Source organism: Gossypium arboreum, chromosome 1, assembly GCF_025698485.1.
Source record: "Gossypium arboreum isolate Shixiya-1 chromosome 1, ASM2569848v2, whole genome shotgun sequence".
NCBI classification, from domain to species: Eukaryota; Viridiplantae; Streptophyta; class Magnoliopsida; order Malvales; family Malvaceae; genus Gossypium; species Gossypium arboreum.
This window is the reverse complement of record NC_069070.1, coordinates 31,424,986-31,446,505: the sequence shown is the minus strand read 5'-3', so window position 1 is coordinate 31,446,505 and position 21,520 is coordinate 31,424,986. Positions and strand designations below refer to the sequence as shown.

Here is a 21,520-nt window from a genome sequence, read left to right as displayed (position 1 = left end):
ACGAGCAAGAGGACGATACTTCAACCACAACCGAGGAGATAGCTGAAAACCAAGAAAATCCGCTACCTCCTGTGATTGCTGTTAATTAGAATCCTGCTTTGCGTTCTATGTATGATTATGCTAAACCTACTTTAACAGGAACTAAGTCAAGTATAGTTAGACCTGTTATTGCTGCAAATAATTTTGAACTGAAACCTAACCCAATTCAAATGATACAACAATTTATTTAGTTTGATGGTTTACAGGATGAGGATCCAAACACTCATTTGGCAAATTTCCTGGAATTCTACGATACATTTAAAATTAATGGCGTTTCTGACGATGCCATTCGTCTTCAGTTATTCCTTTTTTCATTGTGGAACAAAGCTAAACAGTGGTTGAACTCATTACCACGAGGGTCAATTACTACTTGGGAACAAATGACCGAAAAATTTCTATTAAAATATTTCCCGCCGACTAAAACAACCAAATTACGTAATGATATCTCTTCGTTTGTACAGATGGACTTAGAAACTCTTTACGATGCATGGGAGAGACAAGGACCTACTGCGAAGGTGTCCTCACCATGGATTACCTCTATGGTTGCAAGTTCAAACATTCTACAATAGTGTGAACCCCTCGACAAGGAAAATGATTGATGCAGCAGCCGGGGGAACCATCACCAACAAAACACCCGAAGAGGCTTACGAATTTATTGAAGAGATGTCACTGAATAACTATCAGTGGCAAGTCATGAGGACTAAGCCAACTAAAATAGTATGCGTTTATAACTTCAATTTGGTTACTATGTTGTCAAACCAAGTAGAACTTCTAAATAAAAAGATTGATAGTTTACTTGGTTCTACTCAGGTACATCCAGTAATGAGGTGTGAGACGAATGGAGGAGGAGCATGCACAGAGTATCAACCCTTCAACCCTAGCATCGAGGAGGAACAAGTCTAATATATAGGTAACAATAACTCTAGATCCCAAAATAGCCCATATAGTAACACTTATAATGCAGGTTGGAGGAGCCATCCCAATTTCTCGTGAGGCGGTCAAGGAAATCAAAGGCCACAACATCCTCCGGGTTTTCAACAACCACCCTATCAACAGGAAAAGAAACCGAACCTTGAAGAGATGCTATCTAAATTATCTCGGTGTCAGAAACCCATTTCCAAAACACCGAGATAGCACTTAAAAATCAACAAGCGTCGATCCAAGGGCTCGAAACTCAAATAGGCCAACTGTCCAAACTAATTTCAGAAAGACCACTAGGAAGTTTACCTAGTAACACCAAATCAAAATAGCATGTAAAAGCAGTTACACTAAGGAGTGGGAAAGTGTTAGCGGAATCTGAAAAGAAGCTACCACAAGAAGCCGTGATAAGCAAAAGGGGGGAAGAAAAACCTGAAAATAGTGACAAACCAGTGCCGAAGGAATATAAACCACCAGTTCTATACCTGGAAAAATTGAAAAAAGACCGCATTGATGCATAATTTGGTAAGTTTCTTGAACTTTTTAAGCAATTACATATCAACTTACCTTTTGTTGAGGCTATCTCGCAGATGCCTACATACGCAAAATTTTTGAAGGAGCTTCTAACAAATAAAAGAAAGTTCGAGGACTTATCTACAGTAAAACTCAACGAGGAGTGCTCAACCATACTCCAAAACAAACTGCCAACCAAACTAAAAGATCCAGGAAGTTTTACTATCCCTTGCTTAATTGGTAGTTTGAATGTTGAGAAAGCACTAGCTGATTTAGGCGCTAGTATTAATTTGATACCATATAAAATGTTCAAACAACTTGGTCTTGGGGAACCTAAACCCACTGGGATGAGTATTCAATTAGCCGATAGATCTGTTAAATATCCTAGGGGTATTATAGAAGATGTACTTGTGAAAATAGATAAATTCATATTTCCTGTTGACTTTGTTGTGCTTGACATAGACGAAGATGTGGAAGTGCCCTTAATTTTAGGGTGCCCATTTTTAGCCACTGTCAGGGCTGTAATCGATGTGGGTGACGGTAAATTGGTACTTAGAGTAGGTGATGAGGAGATTATCTTTAAAATTTATGATGCTATGAGGTTTTCTAGGGAACAAGATGATTCATGTTATTTTATGGACTCTATTGATCATACTACTCAAGACTCTTTTTAGGAAATTATACAGAAGGACACGACAGAACTGTATCTAGCTCAAGAAGAGGAGATAGATGATGAACCTAATGAGCATTTTTCAAGACAAGTAGAATATGAGGGTATTAAGATAAACGATGAACTTAAGCAAAAACCCTCTATTGAAGAGCCTCCCAACCTGGAACTTAAACAATTACCAAACCACTTGAAATACGCATTCCTTGGAAATAATTCTACATTACCAGTTATTATTGCTTCTACCCAAGGAGAAAGAGGAATTAATCCAAGTATTAAAGGAACCAGCCCTTCTTTTTGCACCCATAAAATTTTGATGGAAGATGAATACAAACCGTATGTGCAAGCTCAAAGATGACTGAACCCCAACATGAAGGAAGTCTTTAAAGCTGAGGTAATTAAACTTCTAGATGTTAAAATTATTTATCCTATTTCTGACAGTTTTTGGGTAAGTCCAGTATAGGTTGTTCCTAAGAATGGAGGCATGACGGTTATGACCAATGAGAAGAATGAATTAATCCCAATAAGGACAGTCACAGGATGGAGAGTTTGCATTGACTACAGGAAACTGAATGATGCCAAAAGAAAAGATCACTTCCCTTTGCCATTCATTGACCAAATGTTGGAAAGATTATCCGGGCACATGTACTACTATTTTTTAGACGGACTCTTTGGCTACTTTTAAATCCCAATAGCTCCTGAAGATCAAGAAAAGACGATATTCAAATGCCCATATGGTATGTTCTCTTATCGTAGAATGCCTTTTGGATTATGTAATGCTCCTGCCACTTTTCAGCGTTGTATGATGGTCATCTTTGACGAACTCGTGAAAGATATCATAGAAGTATTTATGGATGATTTCTCGGTATTCAGTAACTCTTTCCATCTCTACCTTAAAAATTTAAAACGAGTTTTAATAAGATGTGAGGAAACGAACCTTGTGCTTAACTGGGAGAAATGTGACTTCATGGTTCAAGAAGGTATTGTATTAGGGCATAAAATTTCTAGTAAAGGGATTAAAATGGACAAATCTAAAATAGAAACAATCAAAAAATTACCCCCTCCTAGTTCTGTTAAGGCTATTAGAAGCTTTTTAGGACATGCTGGTTTTTGTAGAAGATTTATTAAGGATTTTTCTAAAATAGCTAAGCCTTTGACTAAATTGCTAGAAGCGTTTAATACTTTAAAGGATAAATTAATTAATGCTCCAATCATAATTGCACCTGATTGGAACTTACCATTTGAATTAATGTGTGATGCAAGTGATTTTGCAGTAGGTGCAGTATTGGGACAACGAAGAGACAAGCATTTTCAACCTATCTATTATGCTAGCAAAACTTTGACAGCTGCACAAGAGAATTATACTACTACGGAAAAAGAATTGCTGGCTGTGGTTTTTGCATTTGATAAATTTCTATCATATCTTATATTATCTAAAGTTGTTGTTTACACTGACCATTCTGCCCTTCGTTACCTTTTAACTAAAACTGATGCAAAACCTCGACTCGTTTGATGGATTCTCCTATTGTAGGAATTTGACTTGGAAATTCAGGATAAGAAGGGAGCTGAAAATCTCGCGGCTGATCATCTGTCCAGGCTTGAGAACTCCAACACTAAAGAACTAGATGAAGTTGAAATAAATGATTCGTTTCCTGAAGAATAAATTTTCGCTATATCTGACTCCGAGGTAGCTTGGTTTGCAGACATCGTGAATTTTTTAGCCTCTAACATTATCCTAAAAGGGTTAACACACCAACAAAAGAAGCCATTCTTTAATGATGTGAAAAACTACTTTTGGGACGACCCCTTTTTTTTCGCAGATGTGCAGATCAAGTCATTAGAAGATGCGTTGCAAGATCAACAACATAAAAAATATTAGAACATTGCCGCTCAGGGCCAACTGGAGGACACTATAGTGGAACTAAGACCACACATAAAATACTTGAATCAAGTTTTTATTGGCCCTCGTTATTCAAAGACGCTAACAGGTATGTTACTTCATGTGACAAATGCCAACGGACATGTAACATATCTAAACATGATGAAATACATCAAAACTATATGCTTTCATGTGAAATATTTGACGTTTGGGGTATCGATTTCATAGGCCCATTCCCCAATTCATTTGCGAATAAATACATCTTAGTAGCAGTTGATTATATGTCCAAATGGGTGGAAGCCCAAGCTCTACCTACCAATGATGCTAGAGTGGTAGTCCGTTTCCTTAAGAAACTCTTCTCGAGATTCGGAACACCTAGAGCAATTATCAGTAACAGGGGCACTCATTTTTGCAATACCCAATTTGAAAAAACTCTTAAGAAATACGGAGTTCATCATAGAACAGCCACCCCATACCATCCTCAAACTAATGGACAAGTTGATGTGGCAAACCGAGAAATCAAACAGATCCTTGAAAAAAAGTAGAATCAAATAGGAAAGATTGGTAAATGAAAGTAGATGATGCCTTATGGGCTTACAGAACTACTTTTAAGACCCCCATAGGGACATCACCTTACAGACTTGTTTATGGAAAAAGTTGTCATCTACCATTCGAACTAGAGCATAAAGCTTTTTGGGCTGTTAAATTTCTAAACCTTTATCTCGAACTTGCAGGAAAAAATAGGTTGATGCAGTTGAACAAACTTGATGAGTGGCGAGCCAATGCATACGAAAACTCACGCCTACACAAGTAAGCAACAAAGCGGTGCCATGACACTCGTTTAAAATAACAAAAACAATTTGAAGTTAGAGATCTTGTCCTACTATAGAAGTCAAGACTCAAATTGTTTCTTGGGAAACTTAAATCACGATGATCAGGACCTTTCATAATTCAATCTGTTCTTCCATATGGCACAATAAATGAAAGTCACCCATCACACGGTACTTTCAAAGTAAATGAACATCATCTCAAACTCTATAATGGTGAGAATTTTAAAGACGATGGAGAGGAGCTACGACTCCACAAACCGCCCTGAATAAACCAACAAGGTAACAGTCGAGCCTAGACTATAAACAAGCGCTTCTTGAGAGGCAACTCGAGTACTAATGCTTTTAAATTATTTAAATTTCAAAATTTAAACATCTAGATCATTAACAGAGTCTTCGAGCATAGGTTCCCAACTCCACAGGCCGATCACACGACCGTGCTTCAGGCCGTGTGACAACCACAGACGGAAACACGGCCGTGCGAAAATAGGGTAAAAGTTATCTTTCCCAACATGGGATGTGATAAGTGGCCACGGGCGTATGACCTAGCTGTGGTCAAATCTGCCAAATGAACACGGGCGTGCAACATGCCTGTGTCTAGCACCCGTGGACAACACTGTCAAAATAACACGGGCGTGCGCAGAGCTGCACGACTGTGGGAAAAGTGAACCACATCACACATGGTCGTGTAACATGATCATGTAGCCACACGGCCTAGACACACGGGCGTGCCTGAAGGCCGTGTAACGACATCTCACTTCGCGACAAACACGGGCGGGACACGATCTACACGGGCATGTGAATCGACCGTGCCACTTGAAAAATTAGATTATCTATATTATCTTATTTTTCTTTTATTAATTTTTGAAGATTCTTTTTGTTTTTAAACACAGCTTATCTTTATGATTACTATCAAATTAGTCCCCCAATTCTCCTTTTGTCCTTCAGAATCATGTTTGTCCTCCAGCTTTATTTCCAGTAACTCGCTCTTGCTAATCTAGGAATTTCATCCATTTTTAACTCAGGAAGTTTCACTTTTCTCCCTATCTTATGAACTTACACTTACTTTTTTCAAAATATCTATCTTTGTACATTGAGGACAATGTACATCTTAAGTGTGGGGGGTATTCATTTCATTATCAGAAAAATCCCTAAATGACTGCCTTGTTCTCTTGAGAAGCTTTTATATCATATTTAGGATAAATTTTGATTGATTTATGATTTTTATTAATATATCTTGAATTAAAACATAGACATTTATGCATTTATTGTTTAAACTTTAAGATATTAGAGAATCAAGCATGATAAGTTGATTTTTAGGAATTTAAAATTTTAGATTGTTTCCCCAAAGTTTAGGTATTACTTTGAGTTGGAATTCACAAGTTTTAAACATCAAAAATCCATAATTCTTGTGAGATTTTTGAGCCTTTTGAGCATCTATTAATTCATTCATGCTTACTTTTATTATTGCTTTGAGTGCATCAGTATTGAACTGTTATTCTAAAACTTGCTTGATTATGCATGTCAAGACCACACTATTTGATTTGATATGTTAAAATGAGAGAGGCACTTAGGATTAACCCACTCATGCCATGAAAAGCCTACCTCCACGATTAACCCATAGTAAACCCCGTTGAGCTAACAAGCCATTTTTTGTATTACCCTTAATATTGACCCTTAACCCATTATTGTTGAAATCCCCTGAATTAATTTGATCCCCATTTTTGTCAAGATTTGAATTGAAATAGTTGCTTAACAATGTTTTATTCTATTTTGTAAGTTGACTTGGTCTTAAAAAAAAACATGCATACATATCAGTAGTAGTAGTCTTCTGAGCTAAAAAACTTAAATTCCATATTCTGAGAAAAGCTCTGTTGTACGCAATTAATGACTAGCTATTTTTCTAGTTAGGCAATTTTTCAATTCAATCTCGATTCTAGCCTTTTCTTTCAGCTAGAGACCACACCCCCTAACCAAGCCTCATTACAACCCTTTAAAGACCTTTTGATTAATGTATCATCTTAATTTATAGTGGTGGAGATTTGATTTTCATGCAAGCCTATGGTAATAATTTTCATTATTGACTATTGAGTGCTTCATTTATTGTCCTTAAACACCTCGAGTGATTTGAGTGAATCTTTAGTGAGGATATGAAACTCTGTGATATTCTGAATCAAAGGTAATTACTTAGATAAGGGGAGATACCTATGTTTTCAAGATAAAATGCTCAACTCGGAAAGTTTGAAACTTTGATGTTCTTTTAGTTGAATTTTCAATGTATGATTACCTCTGGATTATTTTGAGATATTATCAATAGGAATTATAAGTTGAGAAGAATTTATTTTGATTATGAGTTGAGAATTTTGCTTGAGCACAAGCAAATGCTTAAGTGTGGGGGTATTTGATAAACCGTAATTTATACATATTTTTACCCCATGCTTAACACATTTTATGGATGATTTTTCCTTAGAATTGGTGAATTCAATGCTCCTAATGCTTTAATTTCATGTTTTATACTTAGGTGAGCATAGGAGAGCGAAAGGAATAAGAAACGGGCTAAAAACAAAGAAAATAGGCCAACGTACAAAATCAACACGGCTTGGACTTCCTCACACGGGTAGACCACACGGCCGTGTCAATTTGACAGAATCGAAGCATGACTCACACGGGTAGAACACACACCCGTGCCATTCTAACAGGTTCGAGCACGGCCTGAAGTAGTAGCACAGGGCGTGTCACACGGGTGTATCCCTACCGAGCCCAAGTTGAGTCCAATTCAGAAAAGGCTAATTTTAAGGACTTTTAGGCATTCTAAAGCCTATAAATACACCCTAAATGAAGTGGAAAGGGGACACAGAGAAAAGAAGGCAGGGAACTACTCAAGGGAAGCCGATTGATCCATCTCAGAACCCGAATTCACCATCAAGATTGAAGATCATAGAGATAAGGTGACAAGATTTTGCCGAATTAGGGTGAAACCTAATAAGGGAATCCATAGATTGAGTTAATGTAATTCTAGGGTGTTAAATAAGGGAATCCATAGATTGAGTTAATGCAATTCTAGGGTGTTAATTAGAAAGAGATTTCAATTATTCAACCTAGATTTAGACGTTATTAGTCTCGAGAGATATAATTATATAACTTAGGGATTTCCACGGATCAAGTTAAATGAATAAATCGTCTGATTCAGAGTCAAATAACAAGTGAAGTCTAGGTGGATTTTTCCTTAGGTATTGTCTTAATCAATCGAATTTTCCCAAAAGTATTTTTCCTAAGTTTTCTTTCTGTGTATTCTTAGTTAGTAATTAGTTTAGACAACCAAACCTCTTAAATTTTAGGCTGGATAGTAAAAAGGAAGTAAATACTAGTACTCGTAGTTCCTTTGGGTTTGACAATCTGGTCTTGTTGAACTATACTACTATTCGATAGGTACATTTGCCTTAATCGTGATAATAAGTTAGTCTCAAGAATGTTTCATTTATAAATCTTTAAAATCTGTTACAAATATCACGTATCAAGTTTTTGGCTCCGTTGCCGGGGAACTAGGATATTAGGAAAACTCGATTTTTATTACTTTAGCCATTTACTTTATTCGCAATTTAAGTTTGTATTTTCTGTTCTTTTCTAATTTTTCTCTTATTTCCTTCTGACAGGTTTTTCTAGTTTATGACCAGAAGAAACCCGTCAGGGCCACTACTTTTTGACAGCGAGATTGATCATACAATTCGTAGAAATCGAAGAGAAATAAGGCGAAGCTTACGATACACAGAAGAAGAGCATGAGGATGAAACTTCAACCGTAATCGAGGAGATGGCTGAAAACCAAGAAAATCCGCTACCTCCTACGATTGCTGTTAATCAGAATCCTGCTCTACGTACTATGTAAGATTATGCTAAACCTTCTTTAACAGGAACTGAATCGAGCATAGTTAGACCTGCTGTAGTCGCAAATACTTTTGAACTGAAACCTAACACAATTCAAATACTTGACAAACTTTTTGGAACTATGTGATACATTTAAAATTAATGGCATTTCTGATGATGCCATTCGCCTTCGGTTATTCCCTTTTTCATTGAGAAACAAAGCTAAACAGTGGTGGAACTCATTGCCACGGGGGTCAATCACTACTTGGGAACAAATGACTGAAAAGTTTTTTATAAAATATTTTTCACCGGCTAAATTGGCTAAATTACGTAATGATATCTCTTCCTCTGTGCAGATGGATTTAGAAACACTCTACGATGCATAGGAGAGATACAATGACCTCTTGAGGAGATGCCCTCACCATGGGTTACCACTCTGGCTACAGGTTCAAACCTTTCATAATAGCCTGAATCCTTCGACTCGACAAATGGTTGACGCAGCTGCTGGCGAAACCATCAATAATAAGACACCTGAAGATGCCTATGAATTTATGGAGGAGATGTCACTGAATAAATATCAGTGGCAAGTCATGAGGACAAAGCCAATGAAAACAGCAAGTGTTTATAACATTGATACGGTCACCATGCTCTCTAATCAAGTAGAACTCTTGAATAAGAAAATTGATGGTTTCCTTAGTTCTTCACAGGTTCACCCAGTAATGCAATGCAAAGCAAGTGGAGGTAGATCAAGTAGTTCAGAATACCCTCCTTATGGCCACAACATGGAGAACGAACAGTTTAATTACATGGGTAACAATCCTCAATCTCAAAACAATTATTATAACAATACTTACAATACAGGTTGGAGGAACCACCCAAATTTCTCGTGAGGCGGTCAAGGAAATCAAAGGCCACAACATCTTCCGGGTTTTCAACAACCACTTTACCAATAAGAGAAAAAACTGAACCTTGAGGAGATGCTAACAAAATTCATCTCAGTGTCAGAAACTCATTTTTAGAATACCGAGACAGCATTCAAAAATCAACAAGCATCAATCCAGGGGCTTGAAACTCAGATTGGACAGCTCGCCAAGTTAATTTTTGAATGACCACAAGGTAGCCTACCAAGCAACATTGAATCTAACCCAAGGGAGCAACTCAACGCGATTGCCATTCAAGATGAGGAAGGGCTAGTTGCAGAACCAAGGCTAGAAATGGTAGTAAGCATAAGTAAGGATGAGGTAGGCCACAATGAGCCAAAGCCAGTGATTACAGAATATAAACCTCGCGTGCCATGCCTCAATGCGACAAGGAAAGACCACTCAGACGAATAATTTGGTAAATTCCTTAAACTTCTAAAGAAACTACATATTAACTTACCATTTATTGAAGCCCTTTCGTAGATGCCAAACGCAGTCACGTTTTTAAAGGAGCTTCTAGCAAATAAATAGAAGTTAGATGAAACATCGCATGTGGAGCTGAACGCGGTTTGCTCAGCCATTCTATAGAAGAAGCTGCCCAACAAACTAAAAGATCTAGGGAGTTTTACAATTCCTTGTTTAATTGGTAGTTTAGATGTTAATAATGCGTTGGTTGATTTAGGGGCTAGTATCAATGTTATGCCTTACAAATTGTTTAAGTAACTAAGTTTAGGGAAACCCAAACAAACTAGGATGTGCATTCAATTAGCAGATAAAACTATCAGATTTCCTAGGGGTATTATTGAAGATGTACTCGTTAAAATCGACAAATTTATATTCCCAGTTAATTTCGTTGTTCTAGACATAGAGGAGGATAGCAACGTCCCTTTAATTTTAGGAAGACCCTTTTTTATCAACCTCTAGAACAATTATTGACGTTGGCATAGGTGAACTTACACTTCGTGTGGGAGACGAAACAATCACCCTTCAAGCCCGTAATTTGAGTAACACATCAAAAATCGAAGGTGACTGAATAAATCATTTGGCTAAAACTAACGATATAGTGCAACCTTCTTTGCAAAAAACAAGTTCAAAGAACATACATAAGCCAAGAAAGAACAAAGAACCCATCCATGAAGAACGAATGTTACAAATCGAGGAGCTAGATGAATGGCGGACACATAAACTGAGAGAACACGATAAACCAAAACCACGCCATGAGGAGCTTAATTCCTCCAAAAATCAACTTAAAGTTGGAGACGAAATACTACTAGATGCAGTAGATCCTTGAATCGCCACTTCTGAACCAAATAAAGATACCCCTCTTACGGTAATTAGTATTTTTCCATACGGTACGGTTGAGGTAAATCACTCCAAATTTGGCACGTTCAAGGTAAATGGTACTCGTCATAAACCTTATGTTGATAAAATTGATAGCAAGGATGAGGAGTGTAAACTCCTCGATTCACCATGATCACATACTAGAGAAGTAAGTCGAGCTTAAAATATAAATAAGCACTTCTCGGGAGGCAACTCGAGCAGTAACAGTATTAATTTCTTTAAATTTTAGTTTTTAACATCTAATATACTAACCGAATCACGAAACATAGGCTTCCTAAAACCCATACAGCCAGGCACACGGGTGTGCCTTAGGCCTTGTGAAAATAGGGTAAAATTTTCCCAACACGGGAAGCAATAAGTCGCCATGACCATGCGACATGGCCGTGGGTGAAACTGCCAAAACAACACTGGCATTAGACACGCCCGTGTCTTGAAACCGTGGTTGAAATTGAGAATGTGCCCTTCACCTGTGGTCGACACTATCAAAATGAACACGGGCGTAGACCTACGTACACGGGCGTGGGAGAAATGAATGAAGCAAGACACGGTTGTGCGACACGGTCGTGTGCACTCACACACCCGAGTAGCACAGGTGTGGGCTGAATGTCAGACGCACCCAAATTCAAAATTCAAGAAACACACGGGTAAAAATTAGGGCACACACGGGTGTGTCCCCTGGCCGTGTACCCCAAAATCTATAAAAACCCCTCACTATTCATCATCTTCTTCCCTAAAAATCCCTAACCTTAGCCGTTGCAACTCTACACGCCCTACCCCCCACGCCTGTGCGCCGCCTACAACACCGATTCTGACGCCCCAAGTTCCTTCTTTTTGCGTTTGTTTACTCTTTTCTCTCTATTTTCTCTAAATATATTGCTTATTTCATGATTCCTTTACTATATTGAACTATTTTTGAATATTCATAGTTAAAATAATAGAATACTTTTTCTCTTTATAAGAATTTTGTCATTTTAGTTACCACATTCTGCTACACTCTTCCATTTTTCTTGTTTCCATGAAATTTATGCTTAGACACATGCATCCATTCATTAAATATTCCCGAAACATTATTTTCATAAGTCCTATTTTCATAAATTGATATATTTGCTTTAATTGTTTTAAGTTCTATTTATTAATATATAGCCTTGATTTTCCATACTATTCTTGGGGCATATTGATTGAACTTCGATTTTTCAATACAGGTACAATGTCGTCCTCACGCGGTAAGAAGACCGCTGTTCCCGACTCGAAGAAGAGAAAAGGAGCAGTGTCATTTTTGGGTCCTACCACGGAGATTAGACACCCATTCCTCCAGGTTCCCTTGGGACCCAGGAGGAATTATATCAGATATTACGGGCCCGACCCCTAGGTGTAGGCCGTTGCATTGACTGGGCTGCACTCGAGCAGATTCAATTGTCTAACGCGGTCCGAGATCGTCAGACCGTGGGCATTGACGTGGGCATTGACGTGGGGGCTCTTCTTCGAGATCGTCGAGCTGACGTATCTCGAGTTTACATTAGAACTCTGCTCGACGTTCCATCTTCAGACCGTCATGACCAACTTCGACGATCCTGGAACAGTCTAGTTCTGCCTTGGTGGTCTAGTACGCCAGTTAAGCGTACCCGAGTTCGGGATTGCACTAGGGCTGTACACGGAGGAGTTTATGGATGACAATGACCTCGATACCCTCCACCGCCACATCTACTACTCTCCCTCGAAATGTTGGAGGGACCTTGTCCCTGCCTCGGCCACCTACGATCCTAGCCACTCCAAGGCCGGCTCTCACTCCTTCCTTGAGGTATCTACATGCCATCTTGGCTCATACTCTGATAGGGAGACGAGAGAGCACCTACATCATCACCACCTATGATGCCTATTTCTTATGGAGTATGGCAAACGAACACGTCATCGATCTCGACTACTTTATTGCCTTCGTCATTCGCCACCAGACGAAGCGGCACAGGAGATGGGTCATCTTTATCGGGCCCTATGTTACTCGATTGGCTCGACACTTCAAGCTACTCAAACACAGCAGCCCAATCATCCTCTATCACTCTCATCAGCCAGATGTCCCTATAGGTCATCTCGAGGATGCTAGGTATGATGATGATCGAGAAATGACGTGGCACATACCCTCCTCGGTATCGCATCCCCCAGTCTACTGAGGAGGACCCAGAGGACATTCTTGATGATATCCGTCCACATCACGAGGATCCACCGACTCAGCCACCACCCCCCTCTCGTCCAGTTCATGCGGCGGCTTCATACGCTGACATCTCTGAGCGCCTTACCCAATTCAAGCAATAATGTTTTCAGCACTTCATTAACATTGATTCTACTCTACAGCAGATTTATCAGTACTTCCCCATCTCATCGCCACCCCCACCTCGCGAACCATCTAGCGATGAAGATGTTTAAAAACTTTTATTTATTATTTTATGTTTTTACTTTTATTCTATTTTAAGACTACTTTTTATTTTTCTTTAAGCTTATTTTTATTAGGTTTTATAATTATTATTTTATAATTTTCAATTTCATCTATTTTATTACGAGTAATTATGCTTCCTTATATTTCCTAAAAAGTTCCTGATTCTGTCACAGTTATAAAAAGCTCCTAAGCTCATCATTGTATAGGAACTAAAAACTCCACCGGGAAAGGTTCTCCACGACAGCCATGTCCTGCTCGACCACGACCATAGCTACCATTAGATATAATATTCTTTTGGTGCAAGACTTATGGACTAATAAACCTCTACCACCACCAGAGTATCCTCCTCCACTCTCACGCCAATTATTCTCCAAAACCTCAGTTCAAGGAATTCATTCATCATTCAAGAAGTTTCATTTCTCTCTCTATCTTATGATTATAAATCTATCTTTTCCAATATATCTATCTTTGTACATTTAGGGCAATGTACATATTAAGTGTGGGGGGTCTTTTATATCACTGTTAGAAATCCCTAAATTCTATCTTCTTCTCACGTGAATCACTCGTATCACTGTTAGAATGGATTTTAATTAATTTATGATTTTTATTGATATGTCTTGAATTAAAACACAGGCATCTATGCATTGATTGTTTAAACTTTAAGACATTAGGGAATCAAGCATGATAAGTTGATTTTTGAAGAATTAAAAACTTTTAGGTTGTTTCCCTAAGTTTAAGTATTATCTTGAGGTGGAATTCACAAGTTTAAACATCAAAAAGCCATAATTTTTGTGAGATCTTGAGCCTTTAGAGCATCTATTTGAAATAGAAATTCAGTCCGATATGACTTATGAAGAGAAACTGATCCGTATTTTAGCTCACAAGGTTAAAGAATTAAGAAACAAGAAAAAAGAAAATTCCATTAGTAAATGTAATGTGGCATCGACACGGTGTTGAAGAGGCTAGATGGGAGCCTAAATATACTATGAGACAACAATATCCAAATCTGTTCAATGGTAAGATTTTCGGGGACGAAAATTCCTAAGGGGAAGAAAGTTGTAACAACCCGGTTTAGACCCTAGTCGGAACAGTGGTTTTGAGACCACAAATTCGAGTCAAAAAAATATTTAAATATTATTTTCTGTATTTGCAGTATGTGGTTAAGCATGTGTGAAAGTTTTGTATGAAAATTTAATCGTTTGTGTGCTCAATTTGGTAAAAGGGCTTAATCACAAAAAATGTAAAAGATATGTTCTATTTGCTAAAATACCAAATTACTATGTCTTTATATATGTGGAGTCCTTATGATGCAATTATACCATTAAATTAATGCATAGACATATGTGGTCCTGAGATAGTGGAATTTTAATGAAAATAATATGGTTAAATATGTAAATGGCTTATTAATGTTTGTTTAATTAAAACAAAAGTATGAAAATTGGCCATTATCATTCATCTTAGCCAAAAATCACAAGAAAAGAAAAGAAATAGGAGCTTTAGGGTTCGGCCATGCTAAAGCTAAATTGAAGGTTCGTTTTTGTTCTGTTTGTGATGATTTTTACATTTTTGTGATCGTTGCTTTGTAATCTATCAAGCCCATGTCTCAATTTCTGATTTTGTTGATGATTTTGAGTTGAGCCATTGATGAAATTGTGAGCTTTGTGTTGTTAAATGATGAAAAATGAAAGATATGTGATAGATAAATATGTTTTGTCTTTTAATTTTTGATGAATTTGAGTATTTTGGGCTAAATTGTGAAAATGAGAAATTGAAGGACTAGAATGTGAAATAAATGAAATATGTGGGCTTATATAAACTCTATGAAAATTTTACTAAGCATGCGTATAAGGAAATTTTGTGTATTTTGTGATTTTATGAATTAGGGACTAAAGTGTTAAAATGTGAAAATATGAGGGCTAACGTGTAAAATGCCCTAAATATGTGTATATGGACTGAATTGAATGGTTTTTTTGAATAAAAGGGTGAATTTTGAATACATGTAGATCAAGAAAAGAGGAATTCAGATTTAGATTGAGGGAAATCGAAGTTTATCGAGTAAACGATCCAAATTGTCAATTTTGAGTATGAGGTAAGTTCGTATGTTATAAATGATGTTACAGTTATGTTTTAATGCTTTGATAATGCATAAATTGTATAAATATTTGATAATGCATAAATTGTATAAATATTTGACTATGGTTTGAGCATGATGATAAATCGATTATCTAAGTGTGCTATTTGAAATAGCTTCGGCTATAAATAGCACTAATTGTGCGAATTGGAATAGCTTTGGCTATATGAGGCACTAAGTGTGCAATACCAAGATAGCTTCGGTTTATTGAGATGGCACTAAGTGTTCGAGATTGTTACGAATTTGGCTAATCATTAATGCACTAAGTGTGCAAATTCTTAAAGTATGGAAAGATTTCTGAACAAATTAATGTATTTGAACGAGAGGTGAGAATGAAATGAATAAATACGGGAAAGATCAGGTATTTACGATACCTATGTGGTAGATGATACTATGTGTATGAAGCTTGATAAGTTTGTATGAACATGTTAAGTGTGATGGAATAGAATTGAAAGATAATTTGTGAACTGCCAAGTGATTATTAGATGATGTTTCGTATTATATAAACTGTTGATTATAATTGGTACTAACTTACTAAGCTTTCAAACTTACTGTGTGCAATGTTCTTAGTTTTACAGTGTTATAAAGCTAGCTTGGATCCAGGGATTGTCAGTGACTCATTCACACTATCGGACATCTATTTTGGTACCATTTTAGGAGTTATATATATATGGTATATGGCATGTATAGGCTAGAGTTATTTTGGTATGTTTTGTGATGTGAATATCTAGCCATGTGATATGGTTTGGTTTTGGTTATGCATAAGAATAAAGTATGGATTGTAAACTATGTGAAATAATTATGTCAATATGAGGTGTTCATGGATGGCCAATAGTAATGGTCAATTTTGTAAGACTTTGGTATGTGCTTATTTGAGGTAATGGTATAATGATGCTATGAGGATGAATGAAGTGTATTGAGATTATGGAACATATGTCTTAGTATGATTATAGATTGTGATTTGGCATGATTTGGTATGGATGACAAGCATCAAATTTATTAATGATGGTATGGCATGAATGGTGTATGTTTTAGTTGTGAATTGGTTGAGAATTTGGTATAAAATGGTTTGTTTTGGTGCTTGTAGGGAAGACCCAAAATGGGTGGGAAATTTGGCTTTGCAAATAGCCTATTTTTATCCACACGGGCAGAGACACGGGTGTGTGTCTTAGCCGTGTGTCCCCTGGGGTACCCTTCGAATTAAAGTCAATATACCCTACAGTTTTGACATGGCCTAGACACATGGGCGTGTCTGTTGGTCGTGTATGGCACTCGGGCTGGCACATGGGCATGTGGTCAGCTGTGTGACCCAAGTCAGTAGCCTCTCTAATTTTCACATGGCCTGGCACTTGGGCGTGTCGTGTGGCTGTGTGGAAAAGTCAGTATGTATGCCCTGTTTTGCCACGGCCTAGACACACGGGCGTGTCTAATGCCGTGTGAGGCACACAGCCTATTCACACGAGCGTGTGACCTTTATAATTTAGAAAAATGTTTAAATTTTGGAAAAAATTTTATGTGCTCAGTTTAGTCCTGACCCCTTTCTAAAGCATGTTTAAGGTTTCGATGACCTAAGGAAGGGACTTTATATGGATGTTTGATTATGATATGATGATGTATGACTTTTTGATTGTGAAATGAATTTGAAATGTTCTGATTTTTCGGTAATGCCTTTTAACCCTAGTTTGGCAACGGATACGGGTTAGGGGTGTTACAGTTTCACTTGATGAACGCTAGTAAATAGAATCAGATACATAGGTATTTACGTCACTCCAGTTGCTCGTCCGAGCTAAGCATATTCGTGTCAGGTTACTAGTCCAGGATAAACTTTTATAATGACATGTCTGATTACTTTTCCAAGCTGAATATATATACATGTCAGGTTACCCGTAAGGGATAAACCTTTAAAACAACATCATTTTACTAGTCCCAGCTAACCTGTGTCATATGTATCTTTGAGTCTACAATAAATGCTGAATCTCGGTAACATCTACAACCAATCTGATACAAACGTGCACAATACCCTATTGGAATGCCAATCATATCCTAAAATTTACGAAGTTCAAATGAGCATCTATTACACAAATTAACATTTCTTTACAATTTAGTCCAAGCCTTACACTTTATACCAATTTACTACAAATTAATTCACAATCAATTATACATATACAAATCAAACACATAATTATTTAAACACATAAATGCCATATGAACTTACCGGGCCAAAATAGTAAACAAGTTTAATCTTTAAGGGCTATTCAATAATTTGGGCTTTTCCACGATTATCTCCAGTTTGATTCAATTCTTGATCTAAAAAATTATTGTAAACAATTCATCAATACCAAACATTTCTATGTCATTCCATGACATGGATGAACCTATTTAATTCCATTTTTTGAATGCCCTTAAGTTTTTGCGTTTTATTCAATTTAGTCTCTAAAACCAAAATAACAATATCTTTCAATTTTGAGCTTCGATTTTAAAACCAATCTCAATCACATCCCTTAGGGACCCTCTACTATCTAATAATACAAAATTTTCATAATTTATTCACTTTAATCCTTATGTTGAAAAACTAAAAATTAAACAGTACAATGTAGTCCTTTTTCATATTTAAGCTTAAAATCTATCATTTTAACACCAATTTCTTCAAGAAAACAACAACAAAAACTTTAACAATTTCTGATCTACTGGATTAGCAGTAACCACAGGAGGTAACGGATTATTCTGATTTTCAGCCATCTCCTCGATTTTAGTGTGAATATCGCCCTCTCACTCTTCCTTTATGTATTGTAGGCTTCGCCTTATTTCTCTTTGGTTTTTGTGAGCTGTGCTCTTGATCTCACTATCAAAAGCAAAGGTCCTGACGGGTTTCTTCTAGCCATCAACTATAAAAACCTGCCAGAAGTAAATAAAAGAAAAATTAAACTAAAAGCAAAAAGTAAATTGCAATAACAGTAAAAATGGCTAAAGTAATAAAAATCAAGCGTTCCTAATATCTTAGTCCCCGGTAACGGCGCCAAAAACTTGATGGTTGTAAAACTAACTAAAAATTCGACTAAGGCAAGCTCACCTATCGAGCAGTAGTATAATTGAGGTGAGTCCGGAAATATCATATCCACGTGGACTAAAAGTACTAGTAATTACTATCTTTTTATTATCTAGCCTAGGAATCGAAGGGATGTTTTAAAAACTAAAATTAACTATCTAATTAACTAAGATTATGACAGAGATAAAAGTTGGAAAATACTTTAGGAAAACCGATGGAGAAGACAATACCTAAGGAAGAATTCACCCAGACTTCACTTATTACCTTTGAATTAGATGATTTATTCACTTGACTTAATCCATAGGAATCCCTGATTTATGTTAATATCTTTCTCAAGACTAAAATCAACTGACTCTAGGTTGATTAATTGAAATCTCTTTCTAATTAAAACCCCTATTGTCGCATTAACTTGATCTATGGATTCCCTTATTAGATTTGACTCTAATCCGGCAGATTTATGTCATCCTATCTCTAGGATTGCATGCAACTCCGCTTAATTATGAGTGGTCTACTCTTAAACAGGGAATATTCCTCCTCTAAATAAGCACATTAAAAACCTGAATTAATATCCTGGAATATTGAAACAAGGGTTAAATTCACAATTAAGAATAAAAACAAGTATTTATCATATAATTTAAATAGTAATAAGATTCTTCTTAGGTTTTATCTCCCTTATATATTTAGGGAATTTAGTTCATAAAAATAGAGGGAAACAACTCAAAATTGGGAGAACAACAAAACATAAAGAAACCCAAAAACTTCGGTAGAAATTGAATGGAGATCTTTAGTCTTGAAGGAGATCCTGTTTCCAGGATGATTCCGATGGCTGACCTTGAGTGTTTTCCGTGTTCTACACTCCGTCCCCCCTTAATCCTCTTCTAGGGTGTTTACATAGACTTTGAAATGCCTAAAATAGCCCAAAATTAGCCTTTTTCGAGTAGAATTAGACTTGGGCTCGATAGGGACACAGCTGTGTGCCACGCCTATGTGAAGGGGTTCAAGCCGTGTGCTATTTTGAGTTGGTTTTTAGTCGACACGGCCATGACACACGGGTGTGTGGATCGCCCGTGTGGGAGTGCCTAGGCCGTGTGCCACACTGAATTAGGCCCATTTTGTCCGTTTTTTGCCCGTTTCTTGCTCTTTTCGCCTTACTATGCTCACCTAAGTATAAAACATGAATTTAAAGGATTAGGAGCATCGAATTCAATAAAACCAAGGAAAAATCATTCATAAATATGCCAATCATGGGGTAAAAATATGTATATATTATGGTTTATCAATTATCCCCACACTTAAGCATTTGCTTGTCCTCAAGCAAAATCCTCAACTCACAAATAAAATAAATCCTTCTCAACTTATAATTCTCATCAATAATGTTCGAAATAATCCATAAGTAATCATACGTTAAGATCTTAACTATAAGAACATTAAAGTTTCAAACAATCAAAATTTATCATTTCAATTATAAAATCATAGGTATCCCCCTTTATCTAAGTAATCACCTTTAATTCCAAATTGACAAGGTTGGCATTCTCACTAATGATTCACTCAAAGCACTCAAAGTGTTTAAGGTTCAATAATTAAGCACTCAATAGTCAAGCATGAAAGGTTATTACCATAGGCTTGCATGGAAATCAAATCTCCACCACTATAATGAGATGATACACAAATCAAAAGGTCTTTAACCGGGTTGTAATGGGGCTTGGGTTAAAGGTGTGGATAAAGGCTAAAAAAGAGGGTTAGAATCGAGATTAATTTAATAGCTTACCAAACTTAGAAAAAAAAAGCTAATTACTGAGTTACAAACAAGTGCCAGAATTAACACTAACCAAAAACTAATAAAGTGAGCTTTTCTCTCAATAATGACTTTAACTTATCTAAGTTCTTTAGAACAATTTGAATGAATATAAATATAAGTTTTTTTTTTTAGAATAAGAAAAAGTATTTAAATGAAAAGTACATAATAAGAGATAATTCAACAACTGGAATGAACGAACATAGTTAGGTAACTAATCAAATTAAATCTCGATAAAAAGGAGTCAATGAGAAGGGGGAAATTCTTAATGAATCAAAAAGGGTTAAGTTATGAGTTAGTATTAAGGGGAAAATTAAGAACTAATAGTTAAGGCTCAAAGGGGTTCACTAGGGGTCAGTTATGTGGGTAGGCTCTTTATGGGGTAAATGGGTTAAAACTTAAATGCCTTTATCATTTTAGTATATCAAATCAAAGGTATGGTCTCGACATGTATAATTGATGCAAGTTCTAGAATAACAAATCAATGTTGACACATTCATAACCAATAAAATCAGTGAGTAAGAAAGATATACGCTCTAAAGGGCTCAAAATCTCACAAAAATTATGGGCATTTGATGTCAATCTTGTAAATTCAAAACTTTAAGATTATACTTCAATTCAGGGAGACAACCTAACAATTTTAGTTCTCAAAAAAATTTCAATTTGTCATGCTTGATCCCCTAATGTCTTAAAGTTTAAACAATCAATGCACGGTTACCTATGATTTAATTCAAAACATATCAGTCAAAATCATAAATCAATCTAAATTCGCTCTAATAATGATAAGAGAAAATTATTTGAGAACAAGATAAAAATTCAGGGATTTTCTGATAATCACATAAATAACCTCCCCACACTTAAGATGTACATTGTCCTCAATGTAAAAAGATAGATAATAGTAATATAATCATAATATCAAAAGAGAGGAAGAGAAGCGAAACTGCCCTGGATTTGTGGATGTAATCCTTGAAAGGGCAAAAACAAGTTTAGAGATATTGAAAGTGATGTGTATGTGACATGTAGACAGAGGTGAAGGTGGTGGTAGAGGTTGGTTTCCATAATCACAGTGCCCAACGAAGAGGTTATCATGGTGGTCGGTGTCGTGGTGGCTATGGTCATGGTCGAGCAGGACACGACAGTCGTGGAGAATTGT

The 21,520-nt window shown here is 36.6% G+C and overlaps 2 non-coding genes across 2 annotated transcripts; both read right to left on the bottom strand.

Moving 5' to 3' along the window:
* Window positions 1–468: 468 nt before the first annotated feature.
* Window positions 469–572, bottom strand: LOC128281720 (small nucleolar RNA R71). The gene has a single exon (XR_008271985.1). It is a non-coding gene; the product is annotated as a small nucleolar RNA R71 (small nucleolar RNA).
* Window positions 573–9,029: 8,457 nt separating this feature from the next.
* LOC128281639 (small nucleolar RNA R71) lies at window positions 9,030–9,136 on the bottom strand. Its single transcript, XR_008271891.1, has one exon. It is a non-coding gene; the product is annotated as a small nucleolar RNA R71 (small nucleolar RNA).
* Between the last annotated feature and the right edge of the window lie 12,384 nt (window positions 9,137–21,520).